Source organism: Zootoca vivipara, chromosome 2, assembly GCF_963506605.1.
Source record: "Zootoca vivipara chromosome 2, rZooViv1.1, whole genome shotgun sequence".
NCBI classification, from domain to species: domain Eukaryota; kingdom Metazoa; phylum Chordata; class Lepidosauria; order Squamata; family Lacertidae; genus Zootoca; species Zootoca vivipara.
In genome coordinates, this window is record NC_083277.1 from 28256144 (window position 1) to 28278363 (window position 22220).

General features: G+C 45.8%; 1 protein-coding gene across 1 annotated transcript in view; it reads right to left on the bottom strand.

The window, feature by feature from the left end:
• Nucleotides 1–8181, bottom strand: part of FRMD4B (FERM domain containing 4B) — a 237002-nt gene extending 228821 nt beyond the window's left edge. Inside the window, exon 1 of the mRNA XM_035106673.2 lies at nucleotides 7933–8181. The gene's annotated coding sequence lies outside the window, so the exon portion shown is untranslated. The remainder of the gene's footprint in view (nucleotides 1–7932) is intronic.
• Between the last annotated feature and the right edge of the window lie 14039 nt (nucleotides 8182–22220).

Consider the following 22220-nt stretch of genomic DNA (forward strand, 5'->3'; position numbering starts at 1 on the left):
TATACCTGAAGGAGTGTCTCCACCCCCACCATTCAGCCCGGACACTGAGATCCAGCACCGAGGGCCTTCTGGCAGTTCCCTCATTGCGAGAAGTGAGGTTACAGGGAACCAGACAAAGGGCCTTCTCGGTAGCAGCACCCACCCTGTGGAACGCCCTCCCAGCAGATGTCAAGGCAATAAGTAACTATTCTACTTTCAGAAGACAGCTGAAGGTGGCCCTGTTCAGGGAAGTTTTTAATGTTTGATGCTGTACTGTTTTTAATATTCGGTGGGAAGCCGCCCAGATGGGCGGGGTATAAATAATAAATTATTATTATTATTCCTGCAGCTTTAACAATACTAACCTTGTCTACTGAGAAGTAAGTCCTACTGAATTCAATGGGGCTTCCTCCCATGTAAGTGTGGTTAGGATCGAGGCCCCAGGAAACTGAATCATGTCCCCGTTTCCTGATTCTAAAAAACCTTGCTTTTCACTAAGCTCTCTCTGATTGTGGGCATATTTGTTCTCAAAGCTCCAATTAGGCTTCCTGAACAAACTGTATATAAAATTAATTTGGCCATGACATTCCCTCCTATGAAGCGACTTTTTTTAAAAGTGTTTTACCGTACAGTTGTAAAATTATGTATATAATCTCCAAAAAATATAAATTAAACAAATTTATCAGTCACCCACTTGGAGATGACTTTTTTTGTAATCCTAGTCAATCTGTAACTTCCCTGCCTGCAGTTATAGGGCACCGAGGAAGCAATATTAAAAAATCTGAATTAGGTTGTATTTGGGCGGAGGCCAAGTCTCGCTTTGTCACAGTACTTGAAGATACATTGTTCCAATTTCCATTTTCATCTTTTGGAAATAAATTTTGTCACTCCCTTGCACTTGTTTATTTTTTAAAAATACACAAACAGAATCCCAGGGAAGTGGAGATGTGCAAACTTCTCCACATCCTTCTCCTTTTAAATTAATACTTTATCAGGCGTGCCATTTTTTATTTTAACCAAACAGATGCAATTTATTTAGCGCCTATTCCCAGCGTCCTGCTTCTCCAGACTTTCAGCATTCACAATTACAATCGAAGCCATGATTGTTAAAGTAGAAGCTCCTTGTCCAGGGGCAAGAGATCACAGATTAGTGCAGGCCTCCAGAAGTTGCTAGACTACAAGTCCCATCATCCTTGACCATTAGCCTTGCTGGCTGGCGGATGGTGGGACTCCAACAACATGGGGTGGAGTGGAGACGAGCCACATTGGCTACCCAGGTTGGCAGATGCCAGAGACAAATGATGAGTGAAATCCTGTCTTCTTGAAAGAAAGCCCTTGAAATTCACCTCCCAGTGTGTGTAGAATGACAGCCCTATACAGTGGTACCTTGGGTTACAAATGCTTCAGGTTACAAACTCCGCTAACCCAGAAATAGTATCTTGGGTTAAGAACTTTGCTTCAGGATGAGAACAGAAATCGTGCTCTGGCGCAGTGGCAGCAGGAGGCCCCATTAGCTAGTGGTGCTTCAGGTTAAGAACAGTTTCAGGTTAAGAACAGACCTCCGGAATGAATTAAGTTCTTAACTAGAGGTACCACTGTACTGGCTATAGGCAGGCACCCTTGCTGTAGTGTTGCAGACAACTGCCAAGAGCATTTTTATCTCAACATGCCCACCCAAACATATTATTTAGTTATTTACGCTCGTTTTAGAAGATTTACTGATAGTATGTGTTCTGTTGATAATTATCAACGAAAGCTCATGCCTATGACAAACTTAGTTGGTCTCTAAGGTGCTACTGGAAGGAATTTTTTATACTTACTATTTAACAGTTTTGTGGATTTAAACTGTTTTATTGATAGTTTTGTGTTAAAGCTATTCGTAAATCTGAACAAATAAATGCATCTAACACTTTTTTAAAAACTTATTATCAAATGAGGTAATGCATACTTTTCATTACATAATGTAGTTCTAGGCTGTTGTCACTTATACTATAGTAAACGCCCCCCTCCTTATTTACAGTTTTCTTTGTGTACATAAAAAGCACTGGATACTTTTGCCACTGGGATTTTTTTTTGTCCCAGACAATGTTAAAGTATCAGTGATGGGGTGGTGTTTGTTCCCCCCCCCTCAAAATGCCATTAAGTTTTTGAAACAAAAACAGATCAAGGAAAACAGGCAATTGCCCTTGGTTATGTCCAGGGACCCCACCAACAAACATTCTAATTTGCTTAGGTTAGTAAATTCTCTGAAAGAAGCATTCTGTGTCAAGTTTCTTTGCTTGAGCTGAAGATTTAAAAATCAATAATATGAAAAACCGGAAAAGGTCAAAAATTATGCTCTGCTAGGTTCTCTGGAGGAGTTTGGCCAACTGCTATATCAGCCCAGCATAGACAGAGGCGAATTTAGGGGAGGGTGGTTGGCAAAATCATTTATCAAGAGAGAGATTGTATCGGAGAATTTCTCTCCTCCTCCTCACAACTTGTAACTGTATTTTATCTGAAGAGATCAAGGAATCATTGTGGATGGTGAAACCACAAAGCAGGGCGGGGGAACACAAAACGATAATTGAAACCGCAGCATCTCATTGTGCTTTCAGGTCCCATTCTCGATTGTCATCTTTTTTCCAGGAGTGCTCAGCATTTCAGTGCACTCTTAAGTATTAGCGGTAACTTTTTTTTTTTTAAGTTTACGCTTCTGTAAGTCGTTCTATTTAACTCACAACAATTACTTTTTCCGAAGTAGAAAGCACCTTGGCAATATAATGCAAGGGGGAGCTGTTTTCTTATTTGCTTGGGTTCCGGCAGAAAGGGGATTTCTGTGACACTTATTAAAACAATGGAAAGTAAGGTAAGAGAGTAAACTAAGAAGCATCTTTTGAAGATTCCCGTATTTTTAATCATTCTTAAAGGGTGTTCATGTGTAGTCTGTGAATCACGGAGACTGCAATCCCACACAGTATTGAGTGCCACAGTGCAGACATAAAGCTTGCCATCTCTGTAAAAGATGAAGCCATAGTTTCATCCAAATGCTTTTTTATTTTTTATTTTTAAAAAGCTTCAACTGACAAACTGGTTCCGCTTCTGCTTTCAATTATTTCAAATTACTGGCCTGGCTGATGCTCTGTTTAATTAGCGCCCAGATTGTGTACCCCCGTTTCTCTTTATCAGTTTAAATTAGAACAAAGTGGCAGGGAGCCATTCCATGGGGACTTAAACAAGGTTTGCAAATGTCTCTCTATTCATCATGCATCTGCCTCGCTCCACTTTTCATCTGCGCACCAAGCTTAATTCTCCTGGCTCAGTCAGGTGAGGGAGGCCAGAGTTGCTGGCCGAATCTCTCATTTGGCCAAAGCCCTCAGCAGAGACCAGCACAAGGTAGGAAGAAGAAGGAAAGAGAAAACACTGCTAGACATTAATATTTTCAGGCAATGGCAGTGAAACGGAAGCATGCCGAATGCAAGGGATCATCTGGTGATTATTCTTATGTGGGCAATTTATATACTGCTTCGTATTTCAAGGAAAAATCTCTAAGTGGCTTACAATAGCCTAGAAATAATCACAAACAAAAGTCAATTTCAAAAAAGAGAGTAATAAAACACCCACATTTGGAGCAGCACAGATAACAGATTAGATATCTACTTAAGCATCAATATAAAATGAGACAACTAAAATATGTTCCGTTTGCCAAATTCAACCAGTTTGAAGTTAGTAATAATATTTGGAAATAAATAAGAAAAGGTGGATTTAATCCTCCAATCCTACACCCACATCCTGAGAGCAAGTACCATTGAATTCAATGGGACTTAGTTCCTAGCAAACATGTGGAGGATTACACTGTAAGGCTGCAGTCCTATACACACTTACAAGGGAGTAAGTCCTGTTGGACACAATGGAACTTACTTCTGAGTATACATGAACAAGATTGCACTGTAATCAGAGGCGGCAAGAGCAAACGTGGGCGGGTAACTTCACTTCCCGCAGTGAGGGAACCACCAGAAGACCCTCAGAGGAGGACCTCAGTGTCATAGGCTTGTTGTAAGGATATATATTAAAGATTGTTAAATAGGTTTAAATGTGAAGGGTGTGTGATTTGGGGTGAGCAGCTGTGGAATGCAATACTGAAGCGTGCTATGACCACACATGTGATTAGGAGAGAGATAGCACAGAAAAGCAAAAAGAAGGGAAATGGACACAGAAAACAATGCAGGAAGAGGGACTATTGCAGGAAACTGAGGGAGGAAACGCACAAAGGAAAGGCAGTACAACAAACGCCACAAAAAAGCTAGCCAGATCAGAACTTCAGTAAAGTCAGGATCTCATGTTGGTAGGTTTTATTTCTAGACCTGCTCAGCATCTGCAGAGCCACAGAACACAATAGAGAAATAGCATGCGACCATTTGCACATCAGCACAGAGCAGGGACGCGGGTGGTGCTGTAGGTTAAACCACAGAGCCTAGGGCTTGCTGATCAGAAGGTCGACGGTTCGAATCCCCACGACGGGGTGAGCTCCCATTGCTCGGTCCCTGCTCCTGCCAATCTAGCAGTTCGAAAGCACGTCAGAGTACAACTAGATCAGGAGTCCCCAGACTTACCGGGCTTTGGTCCGGTTCCCACCGCGCCGATCGCGCGGTGGGCCGGACGGCAGGGGAGTGCGTGCCCGGGCGCTTACTGGCGCGGCGGAGCGCTTCCAGGTCGGAAAAAGCGCCGGAAATCGTTTGTGCGCATGCGTATGGGCCTCCCCCGACCCGGAAGTGCACCAGAAATGACCTCTTCTGGGTCGGGAGAGGCCCATACGCATGCGCACAAAGGATTTTCGGCGCTTTTTTCCGACCTGGAAGAGCGCTGCCGCGCTGTGCGCCATAAGAGGGGGGTCGTCACGGGCCGGATTGGGAGGTGCTGCTCTGATTCGCCAGAAGCGGCATAGTCATGCTGGCCACATGACCCGGAAGCTGTCTGCGGACAAACGCTGGCTCCCTTGGCCTATAGAGCAAGATGAGCACCGCAACCCCAGAGTCGGTCACAAACAGACTTAACTGTCAGGGGTACCTTTACCTTTACAGAGCAGCGCAGTTTGGCTTTAGCTTCCTTAGGGGAAAAGGTGGAAAACGTTGCTGCCAGAGGACAACTGCAGCTGTCTACTCAGAAGATCTACAGTACTCATTGTGTTTCATAGTGCTTACTGCCTGTGCTGGACAGTGTGTGTGTGTGTGTGTGTGTGTGTGTGTGTGTGTGTGTGTAAACTTTCCTTGGACCACATGTTTGTTACACATTAAGCAGGCACAATGTGTGTACTCCTGACTAAGTTGGTTATCAAGTACTTTTCAAAATCAACGTTCTTGTGCAGCACCATATCCACATACAGTCACAAGTATGTCCCAGTATGAGACTTATTCCCAAGTAAGTGTAGGTAATATTTCAGCCTAAAGTTGCACACTTGCGTACACCTGGAAGTAAACTGAATTGAGTTCAAGGAGGCTAACCTAATAGACATTGCACTGAAAGGGAGTCTTTCATCACAGAGGGGTTAACATCTAAGTAAACCCACATAGGAGTGTGTAGGTTGTTAGTTTCTCTACACTCTGTCGACCACCTGTGGCCCTTCCGATGTTGCTGGAATATACCCCCTATTATTCCTGAACCCTGGCTATGCTGTCTGGGGCTGATGGAAGTTGGAGCCACAGGTCCCCCCCATACCTGCTGTACAGGCTATAGAAAAGGGAGATGGTCTGCTGCCTGATCGTTTTGTCTTGCACGTTTTATTAGGCTTCAGGTAGAAATGTTTTTGAAGCCTTTTCAGGCTTAAATACTCCTTATTAAACAACTTTTTCAGAACTTCCTACGATGTGTATAACACCAAATATAATGCTTTCATTTTTTGGAAAAATGCTTGAATTTTCTGACCACAATTTAGCTTACACACTACTATAATTATTCATTAAGTTTAATAAAAAAAAATTTTTTAAATCTCCTCACATTGTGAGTGTAATTAAAGTGTAAGTAACCACTTTGATTATTCATCTTTTAAAAAATGGATTGTTTTTAATACAAACATAAGTAACAGGTGTGGGGAACTGTTGTCCAACAACCCCCCAGGGGGCACCACATCTGGTTAATAACCACACCTGGTTAATACAAATTGCAGGTGCCAAGCTCCTTCCTAAAAAGTGGCATTCTCCTTTCTATCACACACAGAAAGGATGTCTCTCCTAAGATTGTGCCTATCACTGAAACCACGTGAGAATAAAATACGTGTCTGCCTTCAGAAATACCATATTTTCCCAACTGCAAATTTAAAATGGATAGATTAGTCCTTACTCCACTGAAACTCATATAATCCATCCACCCATCAAAATCTCTTTAAAACACCCCCCCATTTTTCTTTCTTTCTTTCTGATCTTTAATCTTGCCCAGCAAAATGGAACTCCAATGGGAAGCCAGGGCAGCACTACAGCACTTGTGAGCTCAGAGCATGTGGGGGTGGGGTGGGGTGGGGAAGCAGCCTCTGGGCATTTCCTACTCCTGATAAGAGAGAGCTTAAGTCCCACAGATAAGAGAATGTTCTTGGAAAGTTAACCCTGACTCACTCACTCTCTCTCTCTCTCTCTCATCCCTTTTACAAGTTTCCCCCCAAAAAACAAATCAGTTGAATGCTGGAAAGCTTGGAACTCTTAGAACGGGAGATGCCTCTACTCTTCCAGAGCCCAGATTTGCACCCAGAGAGCTGTCAAGGGAGTTCCTCTCTTCCTGCCTTCTTTTGACAGAAGCACCCCAAGCCAGAGAGGTCCCTGAAATCAGTGTCAGTGTATGTCTGTGTGCATGAGAGACAGAGAATACCACAAACCTTGCACCTGAATCTGCAATCCTCTTTGGACGCTTGTATTATCATAACACACCCCTTGTGGGTTGAGCAACTGACAGCTTGAAGAGATTCCCTTCTAAGCAATGCATCTGTCCTCATTCACCCCTCCCTGCCCCCACCCCTCCATCCCAAACCAAAGAATCCGGCTGGTCTGAACAAGTTCCCTCCATTTCTACGTTTAAGTGCTCCTTCAATCCCAGCCTCGGGGCTCGAGTCCACATGCAGCTAAGTAACTCCTTTCCTGCTCAATGAAACATCTCTCGCTCGCTCTCCATTCACTCTTCACAGATCGCTCAGAAGAACAAAGCACAAGGGTTGTGTGCTTTGGTTGTTGGGCTGTTGTTATAGGGTTTTTTTGCACGTTGCAAATCAAAAAAAGAGGGAAGGAGAGCTTTCACAAATCCAAAAGGAAAAGGGGGGGGGGGAGATAAAGGCAGGGAGGGGAAGCCACACATAAAATGATAATCCACACGCCCAAACTTCCAGCCGGGCTCGAGTGTAGCCTCGGGGTCCCCGCAGCCAGACACCCTGCCCTAGTCTCTGAGCTTTGTTCCTGGGAACACCCAGACGCGGGGAAAACAGCCCGGAGGATTAGCTTTCGCTGGCTGGCTGGCAGGCAGGGAGGGAGAAAAACAAGCCGGCGAGCGAGGGAACCTTCCTGCACCAACGCCGCCCTCCTGGCGCTGCTGGGCGTGAGCGCAGCCGAGGAAGCGTCGAGCGGGCAGCTTGTTGCGACTGACAATGGCTATTACTGGGGCTCCCGGCTTCCTGCTGCTGCTGCTGCTGCTGCTGCTGCTGCTGCTGCTGCTGCTGCTGCTGCTGCTGCTGCTCTCTCTCTCTCTCTCTCTCTCTCTCTCTCTCTCTCTCTCTCTCTCTCTCTCTCTCTCTCTCTCTCTCTCTCTCTCTCTCTCTCTCTCTCTCTCTCTCTCTCTCTCTCTCTCTCTCTCTCTCTCTCTCTCTCCGCTGCAGATGGAGAGAGAGAGCACAAGGCACCCCATCCCTCTCCATACTCGCGGAGGGGCGCTCATCCAAAGACGAGACAACAATGCGTCCCTCTCGCCCGCTCCCCAAGGCAGCGGGGGAAACGCGCCTACCTTTGCGCTCTCGTCGCGGCTGCTCGCCTCGCGGCCAGGAGACGCGTCCGTCCCCACTGCAGGGGCTGGAACTCCGCCGGTGCCGCTGAGTTTCGCTTCCCTTCTGAGCAGCACGTGAGAAAGCGGGCTACTCCGGCCACCGAAAGCCTCTCCCGCAGCCTGGGCGACTTGGCTGCCTGCCGCGCTGATTTCCCGGGCGCTTCGCCTCTGCCGCCGGTCGCCCTCTCGCCTCGCTCGGCCGCTGCTTCGCCTCTGCCCTGGCAGCCCGAGACGCCGCCGCCGCCGCCGCGGATGCTGCTCCTGCACGCTCGGCGGAGATGGCACAGCCCTGCGCCAGAGAGAGAGAGAGAGAGAGAGAGAAAGGAGGGAAGGAAGGAGGGAGCGAGGGAAGGAGGGAGGGAGGGCTCTAGCGGCCGGGAAAGGGTCCCGCACGGCGCTCGCCGCCTGGCAGAAAGCGCCGCCGCCGAGGGAATAGGCGAGAGGCTCCCCGCGGCTCGCCAGGGGGGGGAGGAGGAGCCCCACTCTCCTTCGCCCCGTCGATCTCCCGCAGCCTGGAAAGGCAAGTCTCGCCCACGTGCAAGTTGCGGACTTGAGCGAGGACTTGGACCGTCCGGAAGAAGCGCTGCGCTCAGACAACTTTCCGTCGGCCTCCGGTGAAACTTTTCCTTGGGACTGGGTCACACACGTGAAGGCAGGTGGTAGTCAGTGTGGTGGTTGCCTGCTCTCACCCCTAGACCATTGGCCATGCTGGGAGTTGGAGTCCAAAGACATCGGCGATGCATTATGGTGCAACTACCGCGTAGATTTCGCTGGACTACAACTCCCGTCAACCTCGACCATAGACCATGCTGGCAGAGTTTGATAGAAAAGGGGACTCCCAACATGTGGAAGGCACCGCATTGACTATCTCGGGGGGGGGGGGGGGACATGCACACAGGCAGTACGCTAAATAGGCTCTGCTCACTTGCACCATACACAGTCCCCAACCCTGGTTGCGAACATCCCATACATTTAAAGCACCCACTCCTAAGATCCCTGGGAACTGAAGTTTGCGTCCCACAGAGCTACATTTCTCAGCACCCACACAGTTCTCAGGATTCTTTAGCCATATGGTGTGTACATAGATTCTGACCACAAGTGGGTTCACAGGTGCCCTGCTCAGAGATTCACATGAATGCAGGGATATTGAGAGACATAGAATCATAGAACTGCAATGCAGGAATCTTTAGCCCAACGTGGGACTCGAGCCCACAACCCTGAAATTAAGAGTCTTATGCTCTACTACCGAGCTATTTGCAGCAAACATGGTCCCCCCTCAAAAACCCTGCATAGAAAAGAAAGGTTCCACATCCCTGGCCTAACTGCTCTACCAGAGGTGGGATTTGGGGATGAAATTGAGGAGGACACTGTACAGCACTGTGAGTGCATTGTTCCCTTCCCAATATTCAGGGACATCCCACAGCTCACTGGTAGAACACATGCTTACAAGGCATCTCTTCCCGTCTTCTGGTTGTTGTTGTTTAGTCGTTTAGTCGTGATTTCCTTCAGAATGGATAGGTTTGATCTTCTTGCAGTCCATGGGACTCTCAAGAGTCTCCTCCAACACCATAATTCAAAAGCATCAATTCTTCGGCGGCCAGCCTTCTTTATGGTCCAGCTCTCACTTCCATACATCACTACTGGGAAAAGTGGTAGGGAGTCCCAAACCTCTGGTAGGGAGTCCCAAACACTAGAAAACAATTGCTAGTCAGTGTGGACTGTAGACAGTACTACTGACCAATGGTCAGACCCAGTAGAAAACGGCTTCCTAAGTTCCTGTGCAATGTTATCTACCAAGCTGCCACACTTTGAGGAAGGATGGGACAAAAGTCTAATAAATAAGAGATCAGGGGATGTAAAAAATGTATATGACACTGAACAAGCGTGGAAACACCCAGGTTTCAAAGGGAGTCTGTTTCAACATGATGCCACCATGGGAATCCACAAGTAGGCAGTTGACTCCCATCCAGATCAACCTAATTCCCAGATTCCTAGATTCTCTTAGAAAGAGAGAGAACCTGATATATGAGATCATGTGGTGCAGCAATAAAACTGCTAGTACACTTGCAAAGCTAAGCAGGGTCTGGTATGGTTTCAAATTGGATGGGGAACATGTGGAGATTCCTGCATCACAGAGGATTGTATTAGAGGGCTTTTGGGGTCCCTTCCAACTCTATGATTCAATGACACTAATTTTTGTGTGAGGGATGTCATCTCTGTTCACGCATTCATTATAATTGGAATGATACCTATCAAATACTGCCATGTGCTGTAAGGTAAGGAAAAGCCATTGCATGTTGGATATCAAATACCATCTAGCAGCTATCTGCCATAAATATACCGGTAGTTTTGTACACACTACTGTTATTGTTGCCTTTAGCAACAAATGGCATGTTCCTGCAGCTGCTACAGGCTGCGATGGCTTTGCGAGCAAGAATTTATGTCACTGAAGTACACTAAAGCCAAGGCAATTGTTCTTACCAGTAGGTTGTCTACACGCATCCTGTGACTGTCCACTCAGAAGTAAGGCTCCCTGAGTTCAATGCAACTGCTATGTAAGTGTGCATACAGCTGTAATACTTGCCTGCAGTCCTAACCCCATTTACCTTGGGAGTGAGCCACACTGAATTCAATTAGACTTAATTCTGAGTAGACATGTTTAGGACTGCACAGCTAGAATGATCTGGCCAGGAATGTAACTTATCGTAGGGTGTGATCACATGTAGTGGGATCATGTCCCTAAACACATACCCTTCCCAAAGTACAATCCTGTACATCAGGCCGTAGCTATGTAGCAGAAGGAGAAGGGAAGCAGGGCCATTATCTACTTGGTTGAAAAGCCAGGCCTCTCTCTCCATCAATTGCCACCATGATGCAGCCAATCCATCAGGCTACAGCAGAGGAGGAAGGGAAGCAGGGCCACTCCATTCATTAAGCTGAAAGACCAGCAGCTTTTGACTGTTTCGCTCCTTGAACTCGTTCCTTCCCTGCTAGTGACTGAGCTTGCTTTCCTCCTCCTCCCTCTTATTTATTTTCCTTTTGTGTTGCGCCTTTTAGAGCATAAACCTAAATTCAGGGACTGTCTCATTGTTGATCTCTGAGAGCTATTTTTCGCTGAAACCCTTCAGTTTTACAAGTGCGTCCATGTGCTCAACATTCTGCTGTTACATCACAAAGTATTACTCAGTATTATTGGATAATAGTGCCATCTTTGATGTAGGAGTCAGTCGCTGAACAGTGTGCTGTGGATACACTGTGGTTATCAACTAGACTCCAGCAGATAAATGGTATGTTTGCAATGTGGGCATTTATTGTGGTATTCAGCTGTGAAATGATAGGTCTCAAATTTCCCAGTACTTATTATCTTGTCAGTCTGGCAAGTGAAAATTTAAGAAATAAGGCAGTACCAAGATGGTTTTAAGGAGGACCGCTACACACATTATGATGGCTCTAGAGAAAGTTCTGGCTTCACTGGAGGCAGGGGCAGTCTAATAATAAACTTGAATGAAGGCAGAATTTTATCTTGATTCCACATTAGTTAACGTAATAGACAAGGGAAAGATCTGCAGCTCAGTGTTAGAGCATCTCCTTTGGATGCAGAAGGTCCCAGATTCAACCACTGGCATCTGTCTGAAACCATGGCGAGCGGCTGCCAATCAGTGTGTACAATACTGAGCCAGATGGACCAATGGTCTGACTCGATATAAGGCAGCTTCCTATGTTCCTGTTTTCCAAAGTGTGGCCTGAAACAAAAACATTACAGTGTGGAGTTCTCCTATTCAGCAAATTTGCCGACTTCTACTTTTAACTATGGATCACAATGAATGATTACTCTCATTTTACATAACCATGAAAAAGAGGGCATGACCTGGAAAAAAAAAGGACATATATGGCAACCCTATCTAGATTCTTAAAAGACTCGGGGAACAGGTGGACGGCACAAATTAGTATAAAGTGTGCATATGAAGTTGTACCTTGGTTTTCAAACAGCTTAGTTCTCAAACATTTTGGCTCCCGAATGCCGCAAACCCGGAAGTGACTGTTCCAGTTTGCGAACTATTTTTGGAAGCCGAACATCCAATGGGGCTTCCATGGTTTCTGATTGGCTGCAGGAGCTTCCTGCAGCCAATCAGAAGCCACACTTTGGTTTCCGAACGTTTTGGAAGTCAAATGGAATCTGTTCCATTCAACTTCCAAGGTACAACTGTACTAATTTGTATGAATAAACTTTCAGAAGGAAATCAGCCATATATATATCTTAAAGGTTTTAAGAGACCGGGGGTTGTCCCGGTGCCAAAGACAAGTGACTTGGACCCTATGAGTCATCCCCACACAACTGCTACTTCAGACAGTCACTCAATAGCCAGTACAATATGTAGAGCTTCAAGGGGGGGGAGGTAGGAGGACCCTTATTGAAATCCACAAATAGCATCCTCCGGCTCCTCCCAATTTATCCCCCCTCCCAGTAGCCTTCAGCAGGAGCAAATGGGGTCTTCTGCTCCATCCCCCAATAATTTAAGTATTGACTATGTTGCTTAGATGCTGTAATGTGGAATGGAGGAGGAGGGGCAGGGGAGGATATCATCTGAATGGGGCTCCATGGAGATAGTTGGTTTTTTTCCTATTTTGAGTCAACCTTTTTCAGAAAATGGCCATCATCACATCTATGGCAGCATTGTTTGGAGGTACAGTGGAACCTTGGTTCTCGAACTTAATCTGTTCCGGAAGTCAGTTCGACTCCTGAAACGTTCGAAAACCAAGGCGCGGCTTCCGATTGGCACAGGCGCCCCGGAAACAATAGCTGACAGCAGCATTGGATGTTCGGCCTCCGAAAAATGTTCGAAAACCGGAACACTCACTGTACTTCTGGGTTTTCCTATTTGTTCATCAACTAAGCCATTCAAGAACCAAGGTTCCACTGTACTGAATCAGACGCTGGAGAGCCACCTGTCAGGGACGCTCCTTCAGGTATACAGATCCTCCTTACATGTAGCAGCATGTCATGTGGGGGGGGGGGGACAGTGGTAAGGGAACACTGGGCTGTATCAGGGCAGTGGTGATGTGTGAGCTATTCATCTTAAAATATATGGATATGTGGCATTAAAAAATGGAAGCCATTGTGGGACGGGCAACGACTTGTATATGGGGCCAGCTAATCAAAGTCCTAGTCCAGGCATCCCCAAACTGCGGCCCTCCATATGTTGTGGCCTACAACTCCCATGATCCCTAGCTAACAGGACCAGTGGTCAGGGATGATGGGAATTGTAGTCCAAAACATCTGGAGGGCCGAAGTTTGGGGATGCCTGTCCTAGTCTGTTGTCCTGGGGGGTGGGGAGGTCTTCCCATATTAACTGCAATTCCAAACTAGTAATCTAGGCAGAGAAAACCCAGAGCAGAGTGCCTTGGTTTTGCATTACTCCTTTCCTTTGGCACGGATAACCACATTTGGCAGATATTCCAATGGTATATACACGCTGGCATCCACTTGCCTTCCACAAATAATCTTCAATCAAAGTCAAAGGAGTAAGTGCCTTCTCTAAGTGGCTTCTAAAGGTCAGCCAAAATTTATAGCTGCTGAGATAAATACTCTTTATCTATTCCACTGCTATATTATTTTCAAATTTTAAAAGGGCTCTGTGAAAATATTTCTGGCATGGTCGGCCATATTTGAAGGAGATTTAGAGAGCTGTATTGTACAAAACAGCAAAATTATTTCTGCACAAAGCTTAATCTCTCTTGCCATTCTCACCAGTAACCTGAAGCTGCAAATCTCTGCAGAGGTATTCAGAAGTCCCCCATTGAATAAATTGGGACTGCTGCCAAATCATAAGCAGGCATAGGATTGGGCTGACAGCGATTCAATGGAGCGCAGTGTTAATATCTAAGCTGGAAGTGAAGCTGGTAATTTTCTTCTCTGGATATGAGAAAACTAGGGGCTGTGCCCCTGCTTGTTCTGCTCACCCACCCACCCCCCAGCCATTCCCCCACCCCTAGAGCATTAACCCCTAGAGCAGATGACATGCAGTTCTCTATTTCCATTCCGTCAGAATCAGGAGAAGCTAGGAAAGTGGATCAGTGTCTGGAAGCAGTGACAAGATGAATGGGAACCAATAAACTGAGGCTGAATCATGAGAAGACCAAAGTGCTGTGGGTGTGTTCAGGAATTAGATGTACAGCCTGTTCTGGGAGGGGTCGCACCCCACGCTACCCCCCAGGAAAAGGTTGGTAATTTATGAGAACTTGGTGCGGTTTGTAACTTGTGAGCGGATTCCAGCTTTCCACTGGAGTCTCAAGTGGCTTCAAGGAGTGCTTAGGTTGGTTCACCAGATATGGCCATTCCTGGGTCTAAGATAGCTTGGCTTCAGTTGCTCATGATCTGGTGACCTTCCACCTGGTCTACAGTAATGCGCTCTACATGGGGCTGCCCTTGAAGATGATCCAGATGTTATAACCAGTGCAGAATGTGGCTGCAAGGTGGATAAGTGGGGCAGCCCAATGCGATCGCATCTGTCATCAGTTGTGAGAGCATTGCACTGGCTGCCAGTGAGCTACTTGGCTCAATTCAAGGGAGCAAGGCCCTAAGTGACTTGGGACCAAAGTGCCTAAAAGAGTGCTTTCCCCAGTGTCAACCATCTCAGGTCCTACAATTGGCAGGGGAGGCCTGTTGGTGGTGCCACCACTGGGGGTTGCCTAGCTGCCATTGTCTCATGAGAAGGCCTTATAGGTGGTGGCTCCCCTTTTGTGGCATTTTTTTAAAAAATAGAAAAATCACTTGCACAAACACACACACACAAAATGTCTGTAGATTTCACCCCTGCCCCACCAAGGCAAAACCATATTTTTGGCAAATCAAATGTCATGTGGAAAAAGAAACTTATACACAGTGTTATTTTATTTTTTAAAGGAAAATGTGTGTGTGTTTATTTCACTCCTGATCCTAAAACACGTTTATAAGAGAAGGGAACTTCTGAAGGAGCCAGACTGAGTGCCTGTTCAGAAAATGTGTTTAAGCCATTAACTCATACCACATCAAAGGTTTCTTTGGGACATCCCCAAGGGAAGTCTCTTTGTTACAAAGTAAGAAATAAATTAATCATAAATTGGCTAATACAATGCAGCATAAACATAAAATTGTAAGTACATTGAAACCAGTATCTTAATATATTCACACTCCTAATCTAAAGAAGACCCTAGGCTAAAAGGAAACAAAGCAGGCGAGCTTAAAACTTAATTTATGAACTCTGAACACAGGGACAGGAGCAAAGTTATACCTTTCTCAGCTTTTAATTAGCGTGATCCTGCATTTGAATGGAGGGAAGGAGTTCAGGATCCGAGGTTAGGACTGGGATTTTTAAGCCTGTGAGAGTTAAGCTCTCCCCTTCTAATCCAACAGGCAACCGGGCAATAGAGACCTTACCAATTCCTTGATCTGATGTTCAGCAAAACTTTAAAGCTGTTTCTTTGACAGCAATGTAAAGGTGTAAAGAGTCTTTGATGAGTGTGCCTATTTGTTGGCATCTGTCTGTCTCGAGAGATGGACGGAGAATGCATCCGAGGGTGAAGAAAAACCAGTGTTTGCAGCTCCGAAGTGACGTTCCCGGGGTGCAAGCCTGGGCAGTGTGTATGGAGGTCCTGGGCTGCCCAGATGACAAGACACAAACACCTGGCCTCACTGATGTGGACCAAAGGAAAGCAGAGCAATACATTTGGCACCAGCTTGGCTGCAGGAGTTGTTGGAAAGAGGTGTGCAAGGCACCATCCAACCATCTTAGGGACTCCACGCCAGATTTGTGTGGGGTTTACTCCATAGTCTTTTATTCTCCTGAAGATATCCACAAGCAGTGGTGGCGAACCTATGACACGCATGTCAGACGTGACACGCAGAGGCCTCACTGCTGGCACGCACCCCAGCAGCCCATTCACGCTGTTGTTGTTGTTTCTCCCCCCCCCCCAATTTGTTCTCCCGCTCCTCATGCTACAGCTTGTCTCCACCTGGATCCTTTGTTGTTGCTGCTGGTAGCCAGAGATTGGTTTTTTAACCTGTTCTGTGCTGGGTTTTTTGGCGCTTTGGCAGACTATGTCGGTGCTGTGTGTTAGTTCCAGTGAAGGTATTATTCATCATTTATTTCTGTTCTCTTTTTCCCCATCAAAAAAACGCAGCAGCTTTGGGGCATCCCCCCCCAAAAGCAAAGCAACTTTTGCACCCCCCAAAAAAACCTCCAAAACTTTGGTCAGCAGCTCCCCGCAAAAACCTCAACAACTTTTTTGGTTTGGTTTGGTTAAATAATTAGTTTTCGGTTTATTAAATACAGTTATATATTACAATTATACATTTTTGTTATTTAAACTATAAATATTGGGAAATTATGGTTTTTTCTCTCGAAGTGACACACCACCTGAGTTATGCTCGGTTTTTTTGGCGAATTACGACACACCAAGCTTAAAAGGTTGCACATCACTGTCCACAAGGAAGCAGAGGTTTAGGATCAGAGTTTTCCTTCTCCTAGATGGGCTACCTTCCCAGGCTGGTGAGCCCCATCTGCCCTTCACCTCCCTCTACAGCAAGTGGAAACCGGCTTCTTGACCATTGGGCCCAGTATTGGTCTTATCCACTCAATCTGCTGGAGCCTGTCTTCACATGCAGAAGAAGCCCCTAACTGACTGAGGGTCTGAGACCAATCGGCTACCCTCACCTGGTTAGCTGGCCTGTCGAAGCCGTTCCCAGGGTGTGGCCACTGTTGCATGCTGACAGCTTCTAGGAACCACAAGTGAAAGCTGAGTGCAAGGGGGGGGATGTGGACACACTACCCCAGAAGGAGCAATGTACCCCAGAGGTACTACTCTGATCCATGCTTATTAAACCATGCACAATCTGAAACTTAAATGGATTTTGGATCGTCCAGATGTGCGTGCAAAATGAGAGAATGTGCAAAAGGGGCATCAACAAATGCCTTTGAAATATTCAAGTCAGTATCTGTTCCACAGGATTATCACCATGCCTATGTGAGGTGAATAGTGCAAATTCCTACATTTGGGACAAACAAGTTTAATCTTACCAATTCCAAGTTGTCATAAATTAAACCTAAACAGGTACCCGTGTTTGTCTGGAGGCAAATACAACCCTGGGGGAACAGATAAACAGGTTTCCCTGGTAGCCAAATAGTTTATCAACAGACCCTCCTTGCTATCTCTGGAGTCAGGAAGTCTGAAGTGGCACCCTATGTCATAAACACAGTAAAGGTTGCAGAGGGCCTGATTTTTTTATATATATAACAAAAGCAAGACTGATGCCCTGATCTATTAAAACAAACCAGAGAAAAGTCAGGACAAGAGCAATTCCATATCAGAGTGTGACCCTGTGCACTGCCCTCAAGTCCACTGATATTCATGGGACTTAACACCTGAGTAAGTGTATAGATTGGGATACAGGTGGCACTGTGGTCTAAACCACGGAGCCTAGGGCTTGCTGATCAGAAGGTCGGTGGTTCGAATCCCCATGACAGGGTGAGCTCCCGTTTTTCGGTCCCAGCTCCTGCCCACCTAGCAGTCTGAAAGCATGTCAAAGTGCAAGTAGATAAATAGGTACCGCTCCGGTGGGAAGGTAAACAGCATTTCCATGCACTGCTCTGGTGCGGCAGAAGCGGCTTAGTCATGCTGGCCACATGACCCGGAAGCTGTCTGCGGACAAACACTGGCTCCCTCGGTCTATAGAGGGAGATGAGCGCCACAACCCCAGAGTTGTCTGCAACTGGACCTAACGGTCAGGGGTACCTTTACCTTTAAGTGTATAGAATTGAGTGTAACTATGTATGTTCTTAAATTTCCTTTTAGATTCTATTCCTGGGAATTTGAAATACAAAGATCCACCCCCTTTATAGAAACAATTTGGCTTGGGGCTGTCTTTTAGACATATCCCTCACAAAGCAGGTTGCATAAAATAACCATGAAGTACAAAAGAACAATACTGAAAACCTTCCAATTTACAAACAAAACGAAAAGCAGCACAAAGCCGCAATACATAACTCAGGTGCATTATATAAAGAAACCTACAAATACCTTAAAACAAGATCAGACCAGTAACACGAGGAACAAATGGTTCTAAAAGCCCAATAGACTCTGGGATGCCTGCCTTGTGGGAGCCCTTTCACAAAGACATCTTACCATTTACTGTGTTAGTTAGTTAGTTAGTTAGTTAGTTAGTTAGTTAGTTAGTTAGTTAGTTAGTTACTGGTTATAATGCTGGTGCTTCTGGTTTCTAATTTATCTTCGAAATATTGCCACGTCACTCCAAATTTTAAACAGCGGGTATGCCAGGATACAGGCTCAAATTTTGTTATCTGAAATTACAATGCAAAACTCACACTTTTCTGAGTTAACTGGGTTGCAAGTTAATTTTTTTCTGGAAACAATAAAATTAGTGGAAATTAGGGCTACCCTTCTCCTAGATTCCACTAGGCTTCCAGATGTGACTTTTACATCATGTGACAGAGCACTCCCAATACATTAGTTTTCTACAACCAGCTACAAGATTACATTTTTACCTAGGCATGCTGATGCTTCTATCTCTGGCTTTTTCAGTGGCTTGTTGGCCCTCAACTACCCGAGTTTGCTATTACCGTAGAGGGAATGATTGTTTCTGTTCATCCACTTTGCAGCACTCTCAGATCCTATTAATTAAAAAAAGAACTTTTCTCCCCTTCCTCTTCCACATGCCATTCTTCCCATCTTTATCCACCTTCTGTCACTCACAGTTGCCCTGCTTTTTATTATATTAACACACACCCTCCCTTTTCCTAGTAATTTGGAAGAATTAGCTTCTGCCTTATTTTCAACTCCTTTTCATACATTTTCTCTTGGCTTCTATAAGTTCAGGGCTCTTTATTCACATTCCGACTCATGGAGGCAAGTCCACTAGGATGAGTGGGGTACTGCCCCACCAAGCTCAGTCTGTCTACCGCCTTGCTAACAGCCAGCCTAAGCAGTAGCCCTGGCCGTCACCTTCCTTCTCCTTAGTCTCAAGGCTGCCTTTGTAGAATTCAGCAAGTAGGAGGATGGGAACAGAGCCAGAATCAATTAATAATAATAATAATTTATTATTTATATCCCGCCCATCTGGCCGGGTTCCCCCAGCCACTCTGGGCGGCTTCCAAAAAAACAAATTCTAAAATACAGAAATCCATCAAACATTAAAAGCTTCCCTAAACAGGGCTGCCTTGAGATGCCTTCTAAAGGTCTGGTAATTGTTCTCTTTGACCTCTAGTGGGAGGGCATTCCACAGGGTGGGTGCCACTACCGAGAAGGCCCTCTGCCTGGTTCCCTGTAACTTGGCTTCTCGTAATGAGGGAACCGCCAGAAGGCCCTCGGAGCTGGACCTCAGTGTCCGGGCAGAACGATGGGGGTGGAGACGCTCCTTCAGGTATACCGGACCGAGGCCGTTTAGGGCTTTAAAGGTCAACACCAACACTTTGAATTGTGCTCGGAAACGTACTGGGTTTAACCTGTCATTGGTTCTGGCGCCACCTACTGCTGGCCTCCTGCCTTCTGTGCGACCATTCCCTCTCGACACCAATCTCTACTGATTCCAATAAAACTGCAGGTTTGCTTTGTCCATCCTCATTGCTATCAGTATTTGCAGATGTCAGTTGGTGAGGGTAATTTAGGATGCCTCATCCTATACCGTTTTTTTTGTGTCCTCTGAATTGCCTCTAGTATATGTAGTCAAAACAAAATATAAAAAATCATTCCAGTAGCACCTTAGAGACCAACTACGTTGGTAACTGGTATGAGCTTTCGTGTGCAGGCACACTTTTGTGGAGTGTGCATGCACACGAAAGCTCATACCAATGACAAACGTAGTTGGTCTCTAAGGTGCTACTGGAAGGAATTTTTTGATTTTGTTTCGACTACGTCAGACCAACATGGCCACCTACCTGTAAGTAGTATATGTAAACAGTGCAATTCTGTTCATGTCTCCACAGAATTAACATCCGTTGAATTCAATGGGACTTAGTCCCAGGTAAGTGTTTACAGGAACGCAGACTGATTAGCCTTGCTAAGGCTGCAATCTTATGCACACCCGAATAAGCCCCACTGAATACAGTGGTGCTTACCTCTGAGTAAACACACACAGATTTGCATGATAAGGCACTGCATTCCCTTTTCCCTCTCCTTACTTACCGTAAGTTGCGACTCGCTGTTTTAAAGCTAAGAAGTTTCCTGTACGGCTGTGATAAGATCCAAGGACCAATGGCTGTGTGGTACAAACAGATTCTTCTGTAGCCACAGAGAGTAAGTATGATCAGCTCTTCTCTTTACCAAATCTAGGGGTACTTTCAAGCAGGGGCTTAATTTGCAAATGGGTCACTGAGATATTGGAAATGGGTCATTGGCAACATGTGTCCTGCCCCCCTGGCTTTATTGGATTTTCCCAAGAAAGGGAAAATCTGGATTAAGTGTGTGGGGGGACTAGGGGGTGGCATTTTCATACCAGTTGTATGTTGTGAGATCACTGCAAACAAAACAAAACCCCTTGCATGCATGAGGAGCACTGATCCCAAATTAAACACCCATCTGGAATTACCCTAAGAGTCTGAGATGATGCTCATCTACCTCCTTTTATAGAGAGTAAGATATTAGAAGCAAGTCTGGTGGAGGAAGAAGGTGGGGTGGGTGTGCAAGAGCTGCTTCCTCCGTCCAAACTTTGCGGGTAATTCTTTGGTTCCTTCCAAGCATAAGCTGGAGAAAATGAGTAAAAAGTATGCAGGATGCCAGTGGAATATTGCCAGTTGTAAACCTCCCCATTCAACAAGAGCTCTCAGGGCGGTAAAAACTTGATAGCACAATGCAAAAATGAAACACCAGCAATAAGACCACAATATTGTATCACAAGAATGCCTTCAGAAAACAACAGTGCAGTGGTCTTGTTCACCATCGTATGTTGAACAGAATGGATGTGCTTTCAGCAGGAGATGAAAGGATGTCAAGAAGGGGAAGAGTTTATCTCCAGTTGGGAGGCACTAGTGGTGGGTTGCCCCATTAGCTCAGTCCCTATCTGTCCACCAGTCCACATGGAGGCACTGGTTGTCAGCTTCCTCCTCCTTATCTCATTGTTGCCTTAGAGAACTCTGCAGGGAAGAAGATGGGGACAAAAGTAGAATCGCAGTTGGCTCCACATATCAGTGGCTCTGGCTCCCACCTCCTGTTGGCCTCCTGCCTTACCCCCACCAGCCCCAATGAACACCAGCCACCACTGACTGAAAGGGAATTCCACAGTCAGGGAGCCATGGGCAAGACAGCCCATGCACAGTCCTCCATAATTTCTGCATGGATTTAAGAAAGTCAGTCTTGAGACTTATCTCTTATTCCTATATCAGACTGGAAGAGACCCATTGTGGCCTGCCTTCTAATTTGTGGTGGTATTAATGCCTCTCTGATCAGCTTCATGCTTCTTTCCGCTCCAGCACCACACTAATGGCAATGCTGAACCAGTTTGTGAGTTATGAACCGGCAAACATCTGGAGGCAGTGAGGGGACGAATGCTTTCATGGCCCAAAGCATGCTCTTGTGCATGGTGCCATATGCATGGAAAGCCAGATGCAACGTGTGCTGTGAGTAGTCACTTGTAGTGTGAAATGAATTTCCTTTGATTGCATTAGTTAAATGTTCCATAACAATGAGAGGAGACTAGAGGAAGGTGCCTTTTGGTATGTTCTTGTGTAAAAGTGGGATTCTACCATTGAAATGCCTCCAGTTGAAGAGGATATTGAGCGGATATGGAACCAAATGCTAAGGACTTAAAAGACATGCAAGCTTTCAAGCTCCACATGACTTTTAATAAACTTTTATAGAGTGATAGCCAAATTAGGGGGATTTGGTGGATGGTAGAAAGAGGGTCAAGCGTTGATAGGCCTCTTTCCCATATCTTTCAGAGCATTGGTAGTGCAGACGTACAGTACAGAAGCTTCTTCTTGCAGACTTTAGGAGATATCACCCTCATCTGCCCCTCCCTCCCTCCCTCCCTCCCTTCCTTCTCTCTCTGCACACTATTGTGAGCCAGTGTGGTGTAGCCGTCTGAGTGTCAGACTACAACCTGGGAGACTTCGGTCCACATCCTCATTCAATCATGAAGCTCACTGGGTGACCTTGGGGCAATCACTGTCTCTCAAACTGACCTCACAATATTGTTGTGGGAATTAAATTAGGAAGGGGAGATTAAATTAAGAAGGGGAATTAAATTAGGGGAGCATGCT